We start from the raw sequence: 23031 nt of genomic DNA, 5'->3' as shown, positions 1-23031 counted from the left end.
CTATGTGGAATGGCAAAAATGCATAATTCAACTTATCGTTGGGCTGTTTTCTTTGACTAATATATCTCCAGTAGATAAAATGTATTACCTAATCTGTAGCCTCTAGCTCATCCAATCAATGATCATACTTTATTGGCAATGATTGACTGCCTCATTGCTTCACCAGATACTTTTGCATGAGTAATTGTAGGTCACTACTTATAAATTGGCTGGATTTACATAGCTCACATTAATCAACAATCATTCTTGCTTTGAGAAATAGTGGGACAGATGGTAACAGCGATAGTACAAGTGACTGGCTTTTGCTTTGGCATTCTGGGTGGATGCTCAATCAAGAAAATTAGTTTATTTTGGTGATGATTTATTTTAGCTCTCAAATTCTGTCTTCTAGTTGAAGTTCAAGCAATACAATCTTCTCAAATATCTGCAAGCTTATTTTTCCTACAACTGCGGCATCCAAATGCTGTCTTGAGCAGTACATATTAAAAGGAAAACACCTTGGTAACTTGTTTCTCACCAACACTAATTTTTCCAACTGTTTTTTCTTTTGAGTTGAGGTCACAATTTCTGCCAAGTGCCACCTGTTTATACGCTGACTTTAACATGTATTACTGCTTTATCTCCAGTGCACTCTTTAATCTGACTTCAAATGGAGTTTATCCCCTACACTGACCATAAACATTGCAATTGACTCATTTAAATTTCAAAATCATGGCGTGAGGGTCAGTGAAACATCTTTTAGATTTTTCTCTTTGATCCCCACACGACTCAATTCAGTTTTACATGATCTTGCTACAGGATACATGGGATGGGGAAGTAGAGACCCTAATTCCCTCAGTTGTATTTACTACTTCTCATCAATGTTGGCTGCCATAGAAAAACAAAAAGCATTTATATAAAAAATTCAGGAGAAAATATCATTTTACACAGAATCATGATGATGGCACTAGGTCTACAAGATTGAGAAGAAAATTATATGTTATACAAGGACACTGTCAAAATAGTTTAAATTTTGTGTCCATTGCCATGAGAAGGCAAATACTCAGCCTAACAAGCAATAGTGTTCTCAAATATGTTACAAAGTTTGCTGAAGCTTGTCTTTGGAAACTTATTGGACTTAGTGACTTCGTAATTCCTTATGCAAGTTTACAGGTAAGCGGAGCAGATGGACTTTGGTCCTCTCCAGTTCTGTAATTCTGTGATGTCAGGAAAGTCCAAATTCCAATCTTGTCTTGGCATATTCGGTTGATTTCTGACAGGAAGGCAGCTGGTGTTTGGGGTTGTGTAATGAAACTTCAGTCCCCGATTGTGCTAACTGTACTAAAATATGAAGGAAGCTTTCTGGTTTGGTATTTTTTACTTAACCAGCTCTCCAAATTTTATAGACTTCACTTTGAGTTGCATTACAGAGCCTTTGTTTTAATGCCAGTCATTCAATACCAGCAACAAAATCTGGACCACTGTGGACAGATGGGTAGAAAAGGACCTGAGGATACATACAACAGATTTATGCTTCAGAGGAAGGGAAGCTCAGGAGACTGCCATGGATACAACTTGGAGCAGGTCCCTAAAATGAACAGATACAATCTGTTTTGACACAAAGGTAACATCTAGGAACAAAGGCCACCAGAGAAAATAAGGATGTGACATCCAGGTAAACAGCTCAGTATTAGGTCAGTCTGTAGAATGTACTTAACTGTGGATATGATGCTTCAGCACCTGGACTTGGAGGAAGTAAGAAATGCAGAATAGAGATAGGATCAAAGAAGCAGTTTTAGTGCTAAGAATGGGGTTGGCATAGGCAACACATCTTGTATTCAGCTTCCAAAGTAGTCCACAATATGTTCAAAAGCGCTTTGATATAAATAATGTGAAAGCTCATTTTTCAATGAGAGATTATCAGAGAATGAAGTAGGTATTTATGCAGAGACCATTAAATTGCATGCTTCTTTATACTTGGGTTTATTAGCAGTCTTGGGGAATGGATTTGGCTTAAGGCACAAATGAAATGTTTAAAAAAATAATAATAAAATAAAAATAAAGCCCAGCAAGAGGAGTTGGAAGCCTGGTGGAACCTAATACCAAGTGAAGTGGTGTACTCACTCACAGATTAGCAATGCTGCTGCCTAACATGAAGATGAGAAACTGAGCCAGAGCAGCAAGCAAGTTTATGATCCTCGACACAGCTGCCAGACACAAGAAATATGCGGCCATTTGCATGCAGCAGAATAAGCATGGAGTAACTGGTTCAGTTCCTGTTCTAGACAATATCCCACCTCTGCCAGATGCACGTGTTTAATTGCTATAGAAGTGACTCCGAGTGATAGGGCTCTGAAATTTATCAGAAGTGACAGGAAATCTCTGACAACAGGTAGTGATATTTTTTTAAAAATCATATTCTTCTTGCTGTGCTAATGGTTATTTTTTAATTGTTACATTTTACAGGTAAAAATCCGAGAGATGGTTAGTCAGAAGTCCATGATGATGACATACCCCAGCCAGGAAAGGAAGACTTCTCCATTAACATAAAATATAAGAAAGGGAGGGTGGTTATGTTGGAGACCTGCAGATGGCTGCACTTTGGAACCACACTTCCCAGCCCATCTGAGAAAGATTACCCAATAAACCAAAGGAGCGCTAGTTCACATAGAATGCTGCTGTCCAAATTCCTGCTCACTGGACACAGGAACAAAACCATTGTGAATCATCTCCCATACCAGAATTTCCTTAGCAGTTTTGTTAGTTGTATCTTAAATGAAAATACATTTAATAGTGAAGCTCTCCTATTGGTCATGTATATTAGGAAATCTATAAACACTCATGTTAAGGAATCACACTGATGTTGCTTGTGCAAAAATTTGTGATCTATTCAAGCTGTGAAGCAGAGTAGAATTGTTGTAATACAATACTCATGATTATCAGTGATGTTATCTTTCTAATCTATTCTTTTAATGGTCATCAAATTATTTAAATTATAACTACTTTATCATAGTGCAGCCATTCAGTATTGTTGAAAGTTGAATTTTATAGGATAGTGGGTATGTCTATATTAAAATTTATTTTTTATTTTGGATAATTAAAATTTGTTATCTTGTAAAAATTAATATAAAGATAACTGCTCCCCGACATAAGTTAGTTAGATAGTTTAGAAAAGTTTTGAAAAAAAATTTAAAGAAATATTTTCATATATATATATATATATATATATATATATATATATATATATATATATACATAATGTTATATTATTTCAGGTCTTAAAATTTTATAGCTTAAAAAAGCTTTAAAAAGATTTGGAATGATTTCAAGGAAAGAAACATTGATATTATGTAGTCCAGGACAAAATAATTATGCTGCAGTGTTTAATCATGTCTAACATTCATGCTAATGCTCTATTTTTAGACTAGTGAACAATTGAAAGAACATTGCCATTGTTTTATTGGAGTTTGGCTATAAAATGAGATGAACAAAGTTTTCAAACAGACTGTAGATGATTGAATTTGCCATAACATAAAATCTTTGATACTCTACTCATTAATAAGGATCCCTTTGAAAACCAAATTCTTGGGCATTCAAAATGTATTGTCTTATGCTCTGATAATAAAGTATATATTTAAATGTTCTGAAATATAAAGGTGGCCTGTTAATTCACATGCATCTTGAAAATAGTATGAAATAAAAACATTAACCTTCCAATGAAGAGATGAGTTGAATTTCTCCTCATCATGCACTGTTTCTGGAAGACCTGATATATTTCCAGTACAATTTCTAATGACATGGAAATTTCCTAGTACATGTATATATTTAATTAAAAGGGAAGTTCATTTTAAACAAACACAGATGTTTATGGTTCTGCTTGACTGACAGCATTTCTCTTCACCAAACATTATTGTTTGGAGAGTCATTAGAGGTCTGACTAGAAACAGCTCAGAATTAAAAGGAGAGAATTACAATTTAGGTTGTAGTAATTAAATCACTTCCTAGCAAGTGGGGCTGAACTGAAGCTATGAATGGTTCTTTTTCAGAGGCTAACAATACAGCTTACAAATGAGCTCAGACGTCAGTATATATTGTGCAAAAAAGGCAGGTGTCCCTGCTTATATGCATCTACTTGCAATCCAATGTGTGTGACAGAAATTTTTTTAAATCATATGATAAAACAGGATCTTTACAATGACTATTAACAAAATTTGCAGGCTTTCTTATTTCAGCAAAAATCTTAAGAGCATCTAATGAGCAATTATGTTCTGTGTAACAAATACAGGACTATTAGTGTTTCAGAATTGACCCCTGAATCCCTTTCTCTCATAAGATTTCATGACACCATGAGTCTGGAGCATTTACTTCTGGATATATTGTCTTGAAATATTGTTCATGGAAAAACTCTAGCCCATTTCTGACATTTTGGAATGAATTGACTATTTTACATCTTCTCACAAATACAAATTGTTTCATAAAATAAGCTCAAACACTAGACCTTCCAGGAGGACTCTTCTGTAAGTGAGCTCTCATTGTTTTAGCTTGTTCCTGTTCCCCTCAGTTTGACACTCCATGAACTTGATACAATGCCAAAACGTCACATTTTGTAATGATTTTGTAATGTCACATTAATGTAAGAACATTCTTTCCTGCCTTCCCATCACCAATCTGCACCTAGTAGTCAGGTCTACACACTCAGCTTCTTACTCTTCAGCATGCTCTAAGAGAGCATGACCTTGTGTGCAAATTTTGAGGTCTTTTATGACTCAGTATAGAAAAGATTCCATAGCATAACAATTGTGTGTGTTTTCCTTGAAGTAATACTCATGAATACAGATAATAGATAACACAAAAATTAAAGGAGCAAAATCAAAAAGTCTGTTGAGTTACACAATACAAACTTTTATACCAAAAAATGAGTGAAGAGGGATAGGAACATCTACATATGGATGTGACCGTAAGCAAGAAAGATGCCACAAGGCACCATGTGTTGCATTTAGGTTGTGTAAGCTTCTTTCTCGGAAAGGCGTTTTGGACATGTGGCTCAGATTTTTGGGTGGTAGTTTATTATAAATTCTTTTCCCAGCCTATGTTGTGGTTTCATAGTTCTGCCTTGTTTCCATACTAATTGTAAACACCATCATTTCTCAAGAGATCGTTCCTGACTCCCAAGTTCTTTTTATCCCATCACCCTTCCCTATTCCTCATCAGTGAGGTAGGCATGCATTTAATTACCTTCTAATTTCTTTTATTGGGAAATTGGAGGAAATATTAATGGTACTGAATAATTGGCTCTGTGTTGGTCCAATAAATATAAAACCCATGTCACTTGTTTGTTAACCTTTCTCCACTTTTTTCTATAATGTTCATAGGCCAACACAATTGAGTTGAAATGGTAATTTCTACAGGCATGGTGGTTCACACCTATAATCTAAGCACTTGGGAGACAAAGATTAGAGTATTGTTATCAGTTCAAGGCCAGTCTGTACTGCAGTGTGAGTTCTAGACCAGCCTGGGTGGCAGAGTAAGGATCTGTTTCAAAAGAGAAAGAAAAATCAAAATACAAATCAAACCAAAATCAAACAAACCTCAATAGTTAACTCAGAGCAGAGAACCAATATTTTTTAGAATCTAGTACATTTGAAAAGAAAAGGGTTCCTGAAAATAGGAAAGAAATTTGATGGTTATACTGTGAAGTTGTAGAATTAATAATGGAGTAAGAAAATATCTCAGAAGCTAGAACAGCTTGGATATTTTTCTCAGACCGACTTGGAGAAACAAGGGTGTGTGTGTGTGTGTGTGTGTGTGTGTGTGTGTGTGTATGTGAACAGAAGGCTTTTGTCCTGGTAGTTAAAAAAAAAAATAGAAGCCATCGTGAAATATGTACAAGGCAAGGCACAAATGACTATGGCAATTCCTTCACATGTCTGTGTTGGAGGTCTCCATATTCCTGCCTTATCAAGCTATATTTACTGCTATACTAGTACTGAACTCCCAATTCCAATGAAACCATGAGCAAGGCACTGCTCTGTGAACTTTTAAAAGGTATATTTTATTGCTGTAATTTTCTTCCCTCTTTATTGACTCAATCTAAAATGTTTAGTTCATCTATAATGCCCCATGCCCAGTATGTTATGACTTATGTATTGTCTGAACATGACATGTCGCTATTCAGGCAACATCTATCTTCTCTAGGCAACCTCAGAGCTGGCACCATGTGGTCATAGTACATCATGTTGTACACCTGTTTTAGGCTGTTTTACAAGGAAAAAATTCAATATTGTCTATGACTTTCATAGGTGTGTTTGTTTTTGTTATTGTCAATGACTTCTTGGAGCACTGTTTTAGTCATTATTCATCGACCACTTGAAGAACTCATGTTTAACCATTTTGCTGTCACTGAAAACAGTATGAAATGACTTTCAAATGAAGACCTTTGAAGGAATACATGGATTTTTATATATTTTTCTTTGCTTTTGAAGATAGCATTTTGTTGCAAGATATTTGTACATTATGAGAAGATGTATTTCCATGATTGGTGTAATAAAAAGTTGAATGTCCAATAGCTAGGCAGGAGATAGGAAGTATAGGCAGGACTTCCAGGTAGGGAGAGAACTCTGGGAAGAAAAACAGAGTCATCAGCCAGAATCAGAGAAAACAGGAGGTGTAAGATGGAGGAACATGGCAGAACATAGATGAATACAAATGGGTTAACTTAAGTTATAAAAGCTAGGTGAGACAAGCCTAAGCCAAAGGCCAAGCTTTCATAAGTAATGTTAGTCTTTGTGCCATTATTTGGGAACTGGCTGGCAGGACAGAGAAAGACATATGGTGTCCAATCTTTGGACATATATTGCCATATAAGACCTGATAAATCTTAAAACAAACAAACAAAAAACAACAAAACTAAACAAAAAAACCCATACATGGCTTCCTAGTAACCTAGTGTTTGCTGTTTACAGAGTCATGGCTGCTGTACGGAGAACACCAGAGTAGCTGGAGACTTAAGTGGAAACAGTGGCCCAGAGCCATATGGCAGGTTTAAGGCTTGGTTCTCGTGGTCAGAGAAGGCTTCAAGTGCACAGTAAATTGGTCCAGACTGAGAAAACTTCTAAACAGATACAGTGAAAAATGGGTATAGATGGCCATAGAAAAAAATAAATTGTTTAAAAATAATATAGTAAAATCTTTTAAGAAAGAGTAAAGTAACATAAAAAAATGAAATAAGCCTTATAAGGATGGGAAGTATACAGGCATCCGGATCCTGTATGATATTTTGTTGACTTTGAATTTTTCAGATACTAATAGACAGAAAGCAATAGCTGCTTCTAGACATTGGATTATGGAAACTGCTAAATTAAAACAAACTATATATTTTAACAATGTCTTAACTTCAGAATGGAAGTCAGAAAATGTGTTGGGGGAGAGGTTGTGCTTTTGTTCCACAGGAAATGAAAAATTGTGGATTCCTTCAAAATTAATGAAGATCATATTTGATTGGAGGATACCTCCTGAAAACCTTGGCTGCAGACATAAGGGTTTTAAAATGCCAAGAAATACTATAGGACAGGTGATGTATGTGTTGATCCCTTGATATGGGAACAGCTTTGAGACTGGATGAGACAGGATAAATCTTGTTGGCTACACAGTCCTCATGTGTTATTATTACATGCCATCCTTTCATATAACATGGATGGAGATTTATATTACAGTTTGTTTATGCAGTCCAAACAGACTTATAAAGTTGACAGATGCCTTTTACCTGCTCAAACATAGAACAACAACAACAAAAAATCACTGTTAGTTGACTTGTGCATACCACGTATTCCACATTTATATTAATACAAATATGTATATGTTACCTTATGTTTAAAAGTTTGTGTGTTTTCAGAAAAAAAAGGGACCAGAATCCAATGAAAACAAGTAGCCCAATCGATCCAGCCTCAGAGACTATCCAGCCAAGATTTCAGATAAGCTCTACACTTTCTCATCACACAGAGACTAAACAAAAAATAATACAGCCAGCTCTTCTAGGACTTGATCATTATCCCAATTATCTCAGGGTCTCCTAAAGATGCTGTTGACCCCATACAACAGAAAGCAGTCTAGAGAACATGATGTCTACATCCTCAATAGGTGGCTTTTGGTTATTCTGGGGCTTATGGATGTTTGTCATTATTTAAGGTGTTGGTTGCAAGTTGTTATTGGTAATGGTCAGGAAAAAGAGCTAAACAAAAGAAATTAGATTCAGAGATCTCATTCTTAAAAGAAAAAGAGGGAATATATAAATGATAGGATAAATGGGTAGATTATTTAATCTACTTTCAAATAAAAAAACAATACTAGTCTCAAATATTTTACATTGGTGTGGTCTTTTTGTACATAGATACAAATTTAAGGTTATTTTTTTCCATACTGTATATATGTTTCTACTCAAGATATTTTTGTATATTGATACAAATTTAAGGTTATTTTTGTTATACTATATTATATGTTTCTATTTCTGTATTGTACCTATGCAGCTCATTTAAAAATGTAATGTAAAGTTCTAGTCCTTGAAAGCTCTTTAGAATAATAAAGAAATACAGGTTAGTAGTTAGTCATCTATAACAATCAAACTAATAGTCATGTTGGGTATGTTTTCAAGGTCAAATAGAGATACATTTTTAATACATAAATGGTCTTCAAATACTTCAAAGACCTAAAGAATATGGCATTTAAGATGTTTTAATAACATAAGGTTTTTCATGACAATGAGACACATTTACTCTTGGCAGCACCAATCTAGTTCAAAAAAGGGACAATGGCATTGAAGAAGTTCCATATAGAATTTGCTTTTATTAAGTCAAAGTTAGCTACTGGGCAAAAAACTGCCCTTGTCTGGATGCTGACAGTATGCTGTCCAAACTGGACAAGCAGGACACAAAACAAGCAACTGTCAAACCTTGCCGAGACAGGGTAGGACAGCCCTTCAGAATATCCTGCTTCATAGAATAGCCCATCAGATATTCTAGGCCTGTAAGCCAAAGACGGATGTCCCAAGGTCACAGAGGAACCTTGGGTAACTATCCAGGCAGCCAGGTGTTTCTATCATTTCTATAGTTTTGGAACTTGCTTGTTCTGCACTTCCTGTTTACTCATATACTAGTTAGCATTTTCAGGGCTCTGATGGAGTTGAAGACTTAATAGTTATAGTTATAGTTTTCCTTGTTACCAGATTTAGAAATGAAACTTACATAATAGATGTTAATTTTATAAGGTTGAGAAATATAAAAGCTTAAGTTGTTTATCTAAGAAGATAAAGGTCTAAAAGATATTTGTAGGATGGTAATACAAGTTATGATAGAAAGTGGTTTAGGTATAAAATTTTGGACTCACTAAGATAGGAGAGATAATGGAATATTTTCTTTTAATTTGACAAATACAGATAGATTGGACATTGTCAATGTAATTCTTACTTGATAATTGTTCTTACTGTATATAGTTTTACTATGTTAGAATTAAAACCTTTCCTTTTTATTTAGACAAAAAGGGGGAAATGTGAGATATTTGAGCACTGTGTGAAACTGTATTGCAATGATTGGTATAATAAAAAAGCTGAATGCCAAATAGCTAGGCATGGAGTATAGGCAGGACTTCCAGATAGAGAGAGAACTCTGGGAAGAAGAAAGGCAGAGTCGCCAGCCAGACTTGGAGGAAGCAGAAAGTGGAAGAGAGGTAACACCACATGGCAGAACGTAGATTAATACAAATGGGTTAATTTAAGTTATAAAAGCTAGTTGAGACAAGCTTAAGCTAAAGGCTGAACTTTCATAATCAATATAGGTCTCTGTGTTGTTATTTGGGAACTGGCTGGCAGGACAGAGAAAGACTTGTTACAGCATTTCACTCAATTTCCCAGGTTGGCCTGAATTTCACAGTTTTCCCTGCCATCACCTCCTGAATGCAGGATTACAGTTTTATACCACCATGCCTGGCTTAGATTTTTACATATTGAATCATTGAGTTTTATTTCCATACTTTATGTTTTTTAAATTACCTTGGTATTATACTTTAAAGTTTTGTCTGATAAGATGTTCAGATCTTATGATTTCATTATGTGATTATACTTTTTAATATATTCCCTTCTTGTTAAGTATTTTTTTGTTGTTGTTCATGGTTACAAGAGAGTGAGTCATGGTACTAGATAGCCTTCTGAAAAAATTGTGTATTCATTTTTAAGATAGCACTGACTTTGTAATATAGCATACCACTGAAGTTTGCATTTAATTTTCTATCAATCAATCACATAATCTGTGTTTCATATTATCTTGATTTATAAGCAGGCATAATTTATTTTCCTTAGAATGGAGTTGTGCAGTGCCCTTTCATCTTATGATTTATATGTTTTTATTTTTATAAAAGTTATTTATTATCATGCACATTTTACATTTGAATATTAAAAAAGAAGAAGTCCATGTAATTTCCCATGATTTTCTTTCTGCTCAGCTGGTGGCAGCTGTTCGATGCATACCTTTTTCTTCCCTCATTTCTTACTAAACTTGATCAGCACAATATAGGGGGTACTTTGTGAAATCAAAACTTATCTGCAGTTTTCTATTACATGGGCATATTGGAAATGGAGACTGTGGTAGAGATTTTTTTTTAAGTCTTTATGGTTTAGGAAATGGAGCCAGGAAGATGGCTGAGTCCATAAAATGTTTGGTGTGCAAGCATGATGGTTTGAGTTTGGCTTCCTAAACACTCTACTCTCCCCCCACAAAAAACCCAAACAAACAAAATGTAACAAATAAAACCATGAGTATCTGTACACTTCTGTTACTCCAACACTAGGAAAAAAACCAGGCAGATTGCTGAATCTCACTATCCAGCTGCTCTGGTCAAATGGTTGTATTGCTGTTATACTCCAAGTTCAATGAATGACCCAGGTCTCAAAAACTGAGGTGAAGAGCTATTGAGGAGAACACTTGACAATGACCTTAGTCCTTCACTGGTGTGTACACATATGTACATGCATGCATATAAAGACATGCAGGCATACACCATATACACATGTAAAAATATATGTATATATGTTGTATTAAAATTTACTAGGAAAATAACAATTGATAAGAGAAAGGAAGTATACATGTTTATGTGGATGTGTAAGAAAGAGGGAGAGAGGGAGGAAGAGAGAGAGATCTTATATATCTGATAAGGTTTGCTCTATTGAGAAGTAGGCATTGTTCAGATACGTCTACTTAAAGTGTCTGGCTGGTCCATGTTCAGCTTAAGCATTTCAACTGACAGAATTAACACAGTAGAAAGTGAGAATAACCACATGTGGACAATACATCAGTGAACCAATCATTCTCAGTATTCAGTACAATGAAAATAATTTGAAGTATTTAAAAGTACCAGAAGTCAAAAAGGCTTTATATGTATTCCCATTGCCTGGCAGAAATGTACTTTAAAAAGTGCATTATTAAATAAAAGTCATAGTAAGTGGTTTGGCGAATTTCCTTAACAATGCTACCCACAATTTTGAAACTGGCTGAAGAAAATATTAAGCTTGTTCAAGACTTTCCCTACAGCTATTTCCTCTACACACATTTCTTCTTCCATAGTAAAACATTAGTTATAAATATCAGTGAGCTGTTATTAAATGGGCTATATTTTTCATTTAACATTTTTACTTTAGATTATTTGCCCATTTTAATTCATGTTTATTAAGACTTATGAACAAAGTCCAGTTGATTATAATACCATGTCAGAAAATAATAACTACTTGCTTTAATCTTGTTTTTGCTTTAGGCTACTATGCTATTTAGACAATTAATTTGCATGTACAAAAAACAGAAATGTCCAACAGGAGTAGTTTTGCAAAAATTAGTGATTAGATTTTTAGGCTTTAAATCTTGATGCCAAAATTAATTTGGCTGTTTGTCTTTAGTGGCAGTGCTAGTTGAAACAACGGAAGTTTTTTGGGAGGCAATTGTACCATCTTCACAACTTGACTGCTTGCCTGAAACTACTTCAGATAGAGTTTAATTCCAAGTAATACTTACAGAATTAGAAACTGCTGACTGGCTAGATGTTTAATCTGGAAAGCATTTTAAAAATAGTAATCCTCTCTAAGGAGGGAGTGATGATTATTGATGATTGTATTGATAATGATGATTAATGATAATGAGTGGCACGCACCTGGGCCATGACGCCACTTGTTCTTTGTCTTTTCTGCAACAATTGTCTTACTGAGTCATGCCAGCAAGTTGAAGACCTCTTTTGTAATTAAAAGGGTATTTTAAGCCAAATTTAAGATTTTACAGAATTTTAGACATTGAAAAAAATTGTAAGGGAAACTATCAGCGGATAAGCATGAATAACTGATTTGCTGAAATTAATAAAGTACTGGTTAGAGAAACACACTTTTTCACACAGGTGTAAATTATGTAAAAGAGAGTAAACATTTATTTTTCATTGACAGAATGAAAAAAAAAGTAGTACATTAATTGTAGAAGTTACACAAAGTTATATACTTAGAAAGAGCTTGGCTGCCACGTAGGAAGACCATTTTTATTAAAGTATGAGATTATGAACATGGTTCCAGAGAGCCGGTTACAGTTTTCTCATTGACAACGGAGCAACACATATAGCCTTTGGATGGGATTGCACAGCCTGATTTCTTTTATGAATAAAAACCCTCTACATCAGTGGCCTTCAAACTTGTCCTAGGTTCTAAGTTCTTCCTTAACAATTTAAAGTGTCTGGCTGGTCCACTAGGACACTTTAGCTCTGGCTTTTCCCCATTCATCTCCTCTCCCAGGAGTACAACCACATAAAGTACAATCCAGGTAATTTTAGTAATGCATCCTCTGACACCCACTGTTCTAACCTCTGGGACATAGAGCCCTGCTTTATACTTCAACAGGCCTATGAAAAAATAAACTTAGAAAAGATTTCATGTGCTTTTCTACACAAGAGTTTTTAGTACTTTCCCTTGGAATTATTTAAGATTTCAGATGCAAAACTCATGAAGCACAATTAAAAGTAATGTTAGACAATAGACCATTTATTGCCTCCTGTAGCTAATGGTGCATTAGGACAGGGCTGCTTCTAAAGCCTGTGGTAGACAGAGGTCCTAGCTGCATCATCAGCAATAGGTTTTTGTTTGGGTTTTGTCTTTTTTCCCCTGTCTTTTCTCCTTTGCCTTCGTCTTTCATCTCTATCATCCTGGATAAAGGTATATACCAGGGATGAATCTCTAGTATGGTCTCAAGAAAATCACACCATCTTTAGGAACAGGGTTTTCCAGGTTCACACCTAAGAGTAGGTGTAACACCCTGAAGATTGTTGTAAGAATATACATTGTCGCTTATTTTATCTATTTGAGACAGGAACTCAATTTGCATATTGATTTTACTCACTTTCCAAATTCCAGTTTACTAAAAGTTACCACAGCAACGGTTGTCTGGACATCTGTCCGTGAGGAACTGGCATGAAATGACTAATTCACTTCACTAACATCAACAACAGCTCTTTGATTCTGATACTTTTCACTGCGCATGGACTTGGGCTGAATGCAAACTCGCTTCCAGCTCTCATAGGTTTCGCTCACCGCAGGCTTCGCTCTCCATGTGAAAGCGAAGTTGGGACCCCTTTCATACATTCTTGGGATACGTCTGCAGTGCTAAGTTGGATGGTGTATGACACTTAGGGCAAAAATACGAGGCTAGAATAGAAGATATGAAGCTAAAGTGACTGTGGGAAGGGTACAGTTACGTTTCCCTCTGGTCTCTGAAGACAACATGGGTGGACAAGCACATCCATCTGTCCCTGACCTGGCAGCATGGTCATTCACTTCGTCTGTTTGTCATGAACCCATCCCTGATCTTTACTTCAGAGTTTCTCAGAACCTTCACTTTCACATTTTATCTCAATCTTAGTAAAAGCTGACAGAAAAGCAATTATTCCAATGTGTTTAGACTTCCATACTTACTTCACACACACCAAGTCTCTAGGATGTATGTCTGTGTCAAGCCCCAGTGGTATAACTTATGGATATAATCCTGGCCACTAAATAAGAGAATTATTTAAAAGAGAGCAGCACACTTCAGACTGGCTTTTACTGACCCATAGGTGAGTTTTAACTGCTTTTCTTAGTTCTCTTGCTAGCTGAGTGTCTTGTCTTCTATCCAGAAGAATGCATCAGGCTAACATTGCTGAGGTTGATCACAAATGCTACTATTAACAATAACAAGTGAATTTTATTGATGAAGTGGGGTGAGGAAGAGGGAGGAAGTAGTCAAGAGATAGAAGGGGCATGAATGTGGACAAAGTGCATGATGTACTTGGAAAAGATTGTCTATGTGAAACCCAACAGAATGTACAATGAATACACGCCAATGATCAGGTACAACTTATAGACAATAAATAATAATTTGTGTTACTCAAAGTTTTGTGAGTGTCTTAGTTAGGGTTTCTATTGCTTTGATGAAACACCAAAAGCAATCTGGGGAGGAGAGGGTTTAGATGGCTTATACTTCCACATCACTGCTCATCATGGGCAAGTCAGTACAAAAACTCAAACAAGGCAGGGACTGGAGGCAGGAGCTGATGCCAAGGCCATGAAATGGCACTGCTTACTAGCTTGCTTCCCATGGTTTGCTCAGCCTGATCTCTTCTAGAACCAAGGCCTGCTAGCCCAGGGGTAACATCAGTCACAATGGACTGGGCTCTCTCTCACCAGTCACTAATAGAAAAAGATACCTAATCTATATAGAGATGTTTTATAATTTTTTGCATTGTTTTTGAAAAGATTTATTTGAAGCCCAGTGAGATGCCTTGGTGGTTAAAGGCCCTAGACCCCAAGCTGAAGACCAAGACCCACATGGTAAAATGAAAACAAAACCTGACTCCTTTGACCCACACATGTGCACCAAGGTGAACATGTCATTGCACACATGTGCATGTACATGCAATCACACTAAATAAAAGTCTTAATGAAAAACTGAATTTGAAAGAATACAAAATTCAGCATAAATGCTTTATATTGATTTCATATTCTAATGCTAATATTTTAGATATAGTGGGTTACAGTTCCACCCATAGTTATTCTTACCTTTTCTTTCTTTACTTTTAAAATATTCAGCTATCTCAACGAGGTTTGAATATGTGACCATTGAAACTTTTAGACACTTGCTACAGTGGCCAAAGACTGATGGAGAACCCATAGTCTCTCATAAAGATGAAAATGTCGTGTTTATCTTGGAGATACACATGCCCTCTGAGAGCTGGGGGGCTTGTTAGGCATGATGGGAATCAGCCCAGTTGGGCAGGGTGAAAATGGTCAACACAGAAACACTTTCTAAAGCAGTGATAAATCCATCACAGAGAAGGGACTGCTGTGGATATCACTCTATGTAAATAAAGTTCTGATTGGCCAGTGGCCAGGCAGGAAGTATAGGCGGGACAAGAGAGAAGAGAATTCTGGGAAGTAGAAGGCTGGGGAGAGACACCGCCAGCTGCCGCCAGAAAAAGCAACATGTAAAGACACCGGTAAGCCACAAGCCATGTGGCAAAGTATAGACTAACAGAAATGGGTTAATTTAAGATAGAAAAGGTAGATAACAAGCAGCCTGCCACGGCCATACAGTTTGTAAGCAATATAAGTTTCTGTGTGCTTTCTTGGTTGGGTCTGAGCAACTGTGGGACTGGTGGGTAAGAGAGATTTGTCCTGACTGGGCCAGGCAGGAAAACTCTAACTACAAGGGACAGCTTCCTAAGTTTTACAAATAGAAGTTGTTGAAGACAGGGGGATTGGAATCCATCCCTGGTACATGGGCAGGCTTTCGGGAGCCCGGTGACTGTGGTGTGATGCCTTGGTGGCATTGTGGAGGGCCTTGGACATGCCTAGACCCAGTGTGCCAGGCCCTGCTGACTCCCCATGAGACACCTTAGCTTGGAGGATGTGGGGATATGGGGTGGCTAGGAAAGGAGGGCTGGAGGACCGGAGGAGGGAGGAGGGGGGAATCTGTGGGTGGTATGTGAGTAGAAAATTTCTTAATAAAGTAAAATGAAGAAAATAAAAAGAAGTTGTTGAGAGAAAAGTTTGAAGCCTGTTTGGCATTTCTTCTCTCTTGTACCTGAAGCAGTGGCTTTCCCGTTTCTGGAATTCCTTCCAATTTGTTTGGGGTGGTGGTGGTGGTTTTAGCATACAGCTGTGGGGGAGCAATGGACTGACAAGCATCCTTTTGGCCACTGTAAAAATCAGGGTTCCTAAGTTCAGAGTTTTATCAGCCACAGTCCAGTCGGCATTCACAAGTGCTCAATGGTCCTATAGTGTTCAGGGCTCTATGAAACCGTGTAAAAATAGCGATCCTGTGTCTAGGAGCCTTTTAGTAAACAAGATACTGTTGTTTCCTTTGCTCCAAAGATTTCATGTCTTCTAACAGCATCTAGGAAAGTGAAGCAGATGGTCTTGATAGCTTGCAGGCAGGTAAATTTGGACTCTATACTCTGCTTGGTCAGTGTATCCTGAATTTGTCCATGACTCCAGCACAAATATATGCTATCTGCTAATAATTTAAATATGGTGAGTATGGCTTTAAAAGCTAGGCAGTTCTGAAACATCTATTTACTGAATGATATGTGCAAATTACTTAATTTATCTGTACTCCATTTTCCTCATCTCTAAAATCAAATCTTAGCTCATAAATTCATTACAAAGATTGCATGATTTAAAAGCTAAGAAGAGTGCCAGGATTATATGTTTCACTCAGTAAATGTTATCAGTTCCAATTAGAGGAGGAGTTATAAATAAATACAAAATTGCATCAAGCAAAACTTAACAGCAATTTGTTTTATATGCGTAAAGACACATGGCTGGCACTGTGTAAAAACCCTTATTTTAAATGGATGGAGCAACATGATTGCTTCTGAGGGTGACACATGGCCCAAGAAACTGACAAATGGCAGAACCCTCAGAAATTCCTAATTATGCTCAGAAAGAATTACTGTCAGCCGGGGGCTTTCCTCAGAATTTTGTGATTTAATTACGGAGAGTTAAATATTGAACATAGTCTAAAGAGGTATGTTTATGAGTGTCCTACTTTTGCCTGGTCCTCTAAATTCCTCAGAAATTGCCCTCTGTAGCTAGGACTACTTGACCCAGAGGCAATGGTCTGGTGTGATATTGTCTTATCCACGCATAATTGATGCTCATTGCAGGATCTGTAAATAGTTTGTTTTTATGCAAGAAAAGGGCCAAGTCCTTTCCCTCTCTGTTGCTAGCTCTCCTCTATACTGGTTAGTGTAGAGAAGAGACTGCATGTTTACTGATGTAAGAAATGAGAGACACTTATTTCCTTCTCTTCTGTGAGGGATTGTGTTACGAGAAAGATGAAGTATTCTTGAGTGGCTTGTGGATTAACTCAGAAAGGGGCGTGGCGAAGAGTGGGAAACAGGTTGAAACAAAATTATCTTCTGAAGTTTCTTTAGCCTTCCAGTTGGTAGCGAAAGAGGATTGTTTGTAACCTTCTAGGGTAACATATTAGCTTAGTTATCTTCAACCAAATGCTTCAGTTCACAAAATAGCTTATTTTTTAAGCTTTTTTTTAAAGCTGTTTTGTCCATTTCTGTCATTGTTAATGGGTGAACTCAGATGACACAGGGGGTTGTGGGGATATAGGTGAGCTTCTTCCATGTGGACCTGACTCAAGAAGGCAGGTGGTCCTTGTCTGAAGAAAAAAGATCCCAAGCAATCTTAGTACACACAAAGCCCTAAATTAGTGACCTATTTCTCCCCTTAAGGCTTTAATGTTTTCAATATCCTTAGAGTGTGGGTTTCTTAGTGTCTCAGCCTCTGTCTGTCACTCATCTGTTCCATTAAAGCCTTTAACTCATCCATCACAACCGCTTTATAATCCTGATTTGCTAATGCCTAGTTCTGTTGGGTTCCATGCTTGCTTTGCTCTTCAGGCCTTGTAGCTGGCTTTACAGCATACCTCATGATGTTCAGTTGACAGCCAGACAATGCAGCAAGCAAAAAAAAAAAAAAATTGAGCCAAATAGGTCACAAGTCTAGAATTTTTTTGCTCATTTGGGCAAGAGTTTGATATGCTTAATGTATGCTGTAGCTTGAAATGTCAGGAGTGAAGATCTCCCATAGGGGTCTTGGTTTTCCATTTCCCCAGAAACTTCTATATAAACAGAGTCTGTGGCTTATATTTCTTTCAGCTGTGATGGTCTCTTCTACCGGAGTCTGGTCAAAGTGGAGGTGTGGTATACACAGAGAGGTGAAGCATTTCATATTTATGTGATCAAATCTTGAGTTTTAAGGAGATTTATAATCCCCTTTCCCTACCTTTGCTGAGTTCAGAAGGATGGATGGGGCAGCATCTGGGTCCTTGCCTTGTTGCATGGTCAGCTAAAAATCTGGGAAAACACAAGGTCATTGGACTATAGCAAGTAATTTTATTTGAAGGCAGGCTTTTGCTGTTGTTTGTTTGAAAGAAAACAAAATTATCTGATTATGTTTAAACATATTTATTTCCACTTACAGGAAACTTTTATCTTTACCCAAGAACCTCCCTTGGCTTCTGAATCATAAAGCTCATAAAATTTTGTGTGGGCTCCTCCAGAATGAGACCCAAGACATTTTCATTCTCCTAGTCTTCCTTACTCAGCCTCCAAGATTCAATCAGACAGCTTTGATAGTTTTCTAGTCGTGGGCTCCTGTCTCTACCCTCTATTCACAATAAATCGGGAACGGTCCAAAAGTAAACACTATATGCTACTGTCTAGAATATTGGCACCTTTTGAAATGTAGGACAGAGAAACCAAATCTCCCAAGATGAAGAAGTAGCGAGGATATGTAACAGTCAGCTGTGGCCATTCCAGAAGTTAGGTTGAGATTTGAGTCTGAGGAACAAGCACTTGTGTGTGCTACCTATGAAAGCTTGGGCTTCTCAGAGTTTCAGAGTCATGGTCTTGAATCTCTCCAGAACTGGCACAAGGCTCGGCTCTTGAAGCAGGGAGCCATCGGTTTTTAACCTGTCACTACTGACAAGTTTGCTATAGCTCTTCCTTCTGCATATAGTGTCTGTCATTTGCTCAGACTCATTTTCTACCTGGAACAGTCTTTCATGTTACTATGATCTCTTATCATCCTGGAGAGTCAGATGGATTTTTCTCTTTCATGAAGCTTTTTCACTCTTCCCTATGCCAAGACACATCATGGGTATTTTTTTTTAAAACTGAAGTATAAGGTATAAATCACCTTGCTCTTGACATGAGTGAATACAGCTCAGAAATGGAAGTGTTAAGAAAGACTGCATTATCACAGCTGAGGGAGGCCTGAAGAAAAATGCTTGGTAATTTTGAAGCCAATAGTTAGGAGATTCTTTATGCCTACTGGTACTTTTGACATAGTACGGACACAGAAACAGTAACATAATTTCTGCTTCATAGTTTCCATCTGGGCTGAGGAGATAGACTTGACTGTCTGGGCCAGTGCTTCTCAGATTAGATGCAACAACATCATCCTGCTCAAAATGTAGATTGTTGGATGATTCTCATGCAAGTGCTCTGCAGATCAGAATCAGCAACACTGTGGATGTCTTGAATGACAAGTAATCACTGGTACCTAGTCTAATGTCTGTGGGCATTCAGCCAGCCTGCATGAATGTGGATGAAATGAGACAATTAGACCATGAGAGAAAAATATAGACTCCAGTGAATTGAACTGCATAAACTATAAACTTGGAGAATTTCAGATAAAAAAAGATTGGTATGGGTCAGCATAGTCAAAGGGGCCTCACAAACTGAGGATCTGAATATCGGAATGGAAACTGCAAGGTGTTCATACTCCCACAACTCTGGGATTGAATTATAGATCCATCACTCAGTAGCTATTACACTTTTCATAGCTTTTATTTTCTGATCTGCAAAAATGGAGGTTCATAATAACTGTTTTGGAATTCTATTCTGAGGATTAAAGTACCTGCACTGTTCCTGGCTTGGTGGACTTCCTTAGTCTATGCCAGCCATCTTCCTCCCCAGAGTGAGCTATATTTGGATAGAGTAATATACATTTAGATCTACAAAGGACTTTATCATTGTTCAACGGGTTCTCTAAATGTGTGTTATTTATTGCTCAAATTGCCCATTTAATTGTGTTTCAAATATAACTATGATAAAATGAGGGTACTCCAGGACACAGGAAACTTACAAGCAGAATTCAGGGCTGAGCAGGGTAAGGAGAGACTGTTCATAGTGTGCATTTTTATTATACTGATTAAATTTTTTTTTCTAAAAGGATATACTTTTCATCAAAAGGAGCTGTGCGCCAAATCTCCCAGAACATAAGATACGATGTTCCAACAACCTCTGTTGCCATCCAGCACCTGAGACTTGCATCAGCCTGCTGCGGTGTTGAACATTACCACAGAACAGGTGAGAACTGACCTTAGCATTCCCTCTGGAGGTTTGTACAATATTCTTTCCAAGTTATTTACTGGCATGAAAGTAAGATCAGAAACAAAAGCAAGCAAAGCACTAAAAAAGAAATTAAAATTTTTAACTTAGCTGAAGTCAAAGAAGGGCTGGCACGTGTCTGTAACCCCAGCCTTTGGGAAGTGGAAGCTAGAGGATCTGGAGTTCAAGGTCACCTTCAGCAACACAGAAATTCAAGGCCAAACCGGGATACAGGAGACACTTTCTCAAACAAACAAACAAAAATCCAAACAAACTAAAAAGACTGAAAAAAATGTAAAGGATAGATTTAATTTTACAACAACCAACTCTTCCTTCTAACGTAAGTCCTCAGGCTGGGCCTGCTTTGGCTGATGGTCCCTCATTGGACCAACCTGATCTGAGACAGGGACAATGTGTTAAGAGTCCAGTTGTCTTTGCTTTGCTTGTTACTCAGGATCTTTATATTGTTGTTTTTTTTTGTTTTGTTTTTTAGAACCCCTGGCTGATGAACACAGCCACCATTGCCACGTTTCATTGAGGTTTCTACAAAAGTGCTCAATTTGCTCCCGATGGAAGCCAACCCCATCTTTTGTTTCCCTGGATCTGTCTCTGTGCTCAGGAATGCAAGGCTGCAGTGGATACCCCTAATTTCCTCTTAAATGTTGGTGATGCTCTCTCTTTGTGGAATCATTTCCCTGAATGTTCCTCTCCTCTCTAGCATGCAAATATTGACCCTCTCAGCCACTTTACTTTATCCAGGCATTTCTTCAGTAAGAACATCCCTAACAGGATTTAGTATCTAAGTATTCTTAGATGTTTAGGAGTAAGGGGAGGGGAGCTGGGATGTCGGCATCTTGATCCTCTTGTGACTTTGTATTCAGTAATATGGCCGGGCTTACATTTATTGAAGCCTTCTTTTATGATCTGGAGGCCTATAGTTCTGATAGCATAATTTTAAAGGATTTTGCCCTACTTTTTAATATGTGTATTGTTTGTTTTAAATGGACTTGTGTCTGTTTTTATATATGAAAACATACATATTCTATGGCATTAAAATTTTATTTTATTATTTATTAAGAATCTTATACATGAGTACTGTTTTTTCATTATTTCCATCTCTTCCAAATTGTCTATGACCCTCACCGTCAACTTCATGAACACTTCTTATTGTTGGAATTTTTTTTTTAATGTTGAGCAATCATTTTTTCCTTTTAGGACATTGAAAAAAAGTTCATCTTTGCAGTTATGAAAATAATTGTTTTCAACTCACTTAAATAATTTACATTGAATTTTAATGCAACTCCTCCCAAATAACTCTGTAGTGAATTCATTATTTTCTTTTTAAAGAATTTTTAAGTGTGTGTGTATATGTGTATGTGTGTGTGTGAGTGTGTGTGTATGTGTGTGTGTGTGTGTGTGTGTGTGTGTGCATGTATTCTGAGCACAGCACTGTTGGATTCCCTGGAACTGGAGTTACAGGCAGTTGTGGGTTCTGGAAACCAGACTCTGGAGAGCAGTGCTCAGTCTCAGCAATCATCTCTCCAGCACCACTTCCTGTCTTCCTGTATTGAAGGCTGTGTAATAGAACTCTGATGTGCAGTCTTGTTCTATTGCTTTTCCTTATGGCTCCTTCACAGTGGCTGATTGTAAATCCTCCTCCTGTGCCAGGCCATTCTGTGTGTCTCTTGCCTCCTGCCGTGATGGTCATTGACTTTAATCCTTTGAAATTTTAAGTTTCCAGTAAATTCTTTCTTCTAAAAGTTGTCTTGGTCATGGTGTCCAATTACAGTAAAAGAAATGTAACTAAGACAAGAAGTATGAATGAACACATTTATTTTCTCTTTGCCCTTAACCATGGGTGTGATTAGATGTTTCAAGTTCCTGACTTGACCTTTCTATCATAGATGAGCTAAAATAAAACCTTTCTCCCCTAAGTTGCTTTTCATTAAGGTATTTTATCATAGTATCAGAAATGAAACTGGACAGAGCATTAACATGGAATATTAACTATGACTGGGAAAAGATATAAATAAAAAGAATCAACATGACATCTTTACTTGAGGTGAATACTTCTTACTTACATCACTGAAAGTGTGAATGACTAGCATAGTAACAACCCATAACATGATTATCAAGGTGAATACAATAACAGTTTAACATGCATCTAGATTTTATCATTGACTCTAGAAAAGCTCAGTACATTTTGTATTCAGGCACAAAGACCAAAAAACCAGTGTTTCTGAGTTTGAGGCCAGCCTGGTCTCCAAAGCGAGTTCCAGGAAAGGCACAAAGCTACACAGAGAAACCCTGTCTCGAAAAACAAAACAAAACAAAAAAAGCAAAACAAAACAAAACAAAACAAACAAACAACAACAACAAAAAAAAAAAACCAGTGTTTCTGAACTGAGTTGACCTAACCTCTTGAATTAAAATTTTGATTCAGTTAAATATTTTGGTGGCTTTTGCCTTATCTATTGCTGAGTCCTGCTTGACCCGTTGAATGGTTCTGAAGTGAGGAGTGTGGAGCTGGGAAATAATGCTATAAAATATAGATGTAGATGAAGAAACAGACAGCTTCAGAAGGGTTCTGGATCAATA

Source organism: Onychomys torridus, chromosome 21 (genome assembly GCF_903995425.1).
Source record: "Onychomys torridus chromosome 21, mOncTor1.1, whole genome shotgun sequence".
Lineage (NCBI taxonomy): Eukaryota > Metazoa > Chordata > Mammalia > Rodentia > Cricetidae > Onychomys > Onychomys torridus.
This window is presented reverse-complemented; position numbering follows the sequence as displayed.